Source organism: Glycine max, chromosome 10, assembly GCF_000004515.6.
Source record: "Glycine max cultivar Williams 82 chromosome 10, Glycine_max_v4.0, whole genome shotgun sequence".
NCBI classification, from domain to species: domain Eukaryota; kingdom Viridiplantae; phylum Streptophyta; class Magnoliopsida; order Fabales; family Fabaceae; genus Glycine; species Glycine max.
The window spans coordinates 22793961-22796636 of record NC_038246.2 but is presented as its reverse complement, the minus strand read 5'-3'; the positions used below and the strand labels follow the sequence as shown (position 1 = coordinate 22796636).

General features: G+C 32.1%; 1 long non-coding RNA gene across 1 annotated transcript; it reads left to right on the top strand.

The window, feature by feature from the left end:
• The first annotated feature begins 1402 nt into the window (after positions 1-1402).
• Positions 1403-2047, top strand: LOC121172929 (uncharacterized). Its single transcript, XR_005886837.1, has 3 exons — positions 1403-1701; positions 1782-1861; positions 1959-2047. It is a non-coding gene; the product is annotated as an uncharacterized lncRNA (long non-coding RNA).
• Positions 2048-2676: the final 629 nt, after the last annotated feature.

Sequence of the window (2676 nt, the reverse complement as noted above, 5' to 3'; positions counted from 1 at the left end):
TTAAATTAATGAATTTGCAAATTTATTGTGGGATGTTATATATGTGCAGTGTGGAGAGGCAAACAATGTTGGTGATTTGGAGAAACAATCCTTCTATAGATTTCTCCGCAGCACTTACCTTGCCCATCCTTTTGCTTTGGGAGCCCTTCTATATGCCGCAGGAGGATTTCCTTTCCTTGTTTGGGGAATGGTACCAAAATTTTCTTTCATTTTACTTTTAAAAGATGTTTGTTGTTCTTTTGCTTAATTGAGTCATTGGTTAGGTAAAACTCATAACAGAACAGAGAAAATTAAAGTCCAATTTGGAAGCCTATTCCAAGTTACACTTTTTTTTTTTAATAAACACAGGGAGTGAGGATTGTTTGGGTTTATCACATAACCTGGTTTCTAAACTCAGCTTGCCATGTCTGGGGAATCAAGCATGGAACACCAGGGACTTGTCCAGAAATAATTGGTATTTTTTGTTTAAACATTTCATAGTTGGTAATTGGTTTGAGTTTTTATATATACATTATAATCTTAGGTGGGTGGCGTTGCTTGCATTTGGTGAGGGTTGGCACAATAACCACCATGCTTTTGAGTACTCAGCTAGACATGGACTTGAGTGGTGGCAACTAGACATGACTTGGTACGTTGTGAGATTTCTCCAAGCTATTGGGTTGGCCACTGATGTCAATTTACCCAGAGAGTCAGAAGCAGAAAATGGCATTCAATAGTGATTCAATTGCCACATGAAACACAGTAAATGATAAAAAAAAGTGAAAATACAAAGGATTTTAGAGGTACTCGTTGATGGCACAAAAGTTTTGGTAGGGAAATTGTTCTTTTTTGGGTCTTACTTTCAGCCATCATCGATGCTGGATTTGACCATGTATATGGGACTAGAAAATAATATTACTATTGACACACAAGAATATTTAATTATTATCCTTGCTTGCTACCTTCTTCCTCATCTTCCTTTAGTTATTATCTTATTATACTGTGATTGAAAAAAGTCAGTTATTGAGCTTCAATGAGAATCAAATTTCAAATCTCGTACATACTATCTAAACTCTCTTAGGATCTGTTTGGTAGAATAGAATAAAAAAAAAAATTGAGATGTAAGTTTTTACTGTTCATTTATTTTTATCCAGATAGTCAGAACATATATTTGAATGGAAAAGTTTTAGACTATCTTTGTGATAAACAATTTTACTAAGCTTCCTTGGATAGAATATCTATTAGCATAATAAGTATGACCAGTGTTTAATGTTTTCTCCCTTCTATAACAATTTTATAAAATGCATGCCAATGAGAGAATCCTTGTTTTGGTGTTTCACGAGTATATTTCTTAGCAACATGAGTATCGTTGTTGGGATGCAATTTTTTATTTAAATGAAATTCATTGTGTTCTATACTTGTGTATTGCCTTTTTTTTTTTCGTGCGTGTGCTTAGGTTTAATGTTTTTTGTTTTGTAATGTGCAGACATTAAGTTAGGGAGCTTGTTTATTTGTGTCCTCTTTCTTCTAAGGAATGTATTTTTGAATTCAGGGTAGTGGTTCTTTGAATGAGCTAATCGGTGTGAAAAGGTTTCTGGTAGCTTTGGATGAATTGGGATTGTCTTGATTTGAATTGTCAGACCTGGAGCAGGTATAAGAAGTTCTATTGTGCAATGTAATTTGAGAATTGAGAACATTGTGAGTTATGTTGGAGCTTTCCAGGTTTGCTTTTTTGTATTGCCGTTTCATTTATGGTCGCCAATTCTTTCTTGTGCTATCCCATATAATTTGATGCTTTTTAGGAACTGAGCTGCCATGATGTCTGTCAAAGATGATGTGATAAAAACAAAAAGAAACTACTTAGAGGAATTCAAGTACTTTGGTAGGATACAATGTTTAAAATTTTTCGTCATTTATCATTGGTATTTATTTTATGATGGATTAGATGTATTTACAACTAACAAGATGTGTATATGTAGGAATCAAGTTCCAAGGTCTAGCTGAGGCTGCTGAAAATTATCATGTAGTTATAGCTGAAAATAGGAAATTGTATAATGAAGTTCAAGATTTGAAAGGTATGTATTATATGGTGCTTATATGAAGATTGTGAACTGGTGTTTGGTTGATTGATGACCTGATTTTCTTCTTCTTTTTATTCTAAACAAGTTCGTGATTTACTATCAAACAATGGTCCTTAAAAGAGATATCCTTTTCTTTAGTATATATTCCCAGATCCACAATAGTGGGAGCCTTGTATACTAGGCTTCCCTTTTATTATAAGTTATGTGACTCTATATTTAAGGCCCCAGCTACTTTGATTGGCAATTTGGCATACATAGGATCGATTTCATGTGGTCTATCATGTTACTTGTCAATGTCACTATACATTATTTTTATTCTTTGATTTCTGTGTCCATAATAGTTCAGTATGTTTTTCTATTCATTATTTAATCAAAGTTTTAGAAAAATTAAAATTTAAATAATGAAACTATTTACTTAAGCAGTTAGTTTTTTTTTCTTTTTTTGAGAGGATAATTTGTGAGATTAATGTTTATGTATTGTAAAGTAAAAAAATTTATGTTATTACATTTAGTTTTATTTATATGACACTAAACTCTAAATTTATTTAAAAACTAACACTCCACCCCATATGTATAACAAATGGTACCAGATTTTTTTTAATAAATGATTTTAATT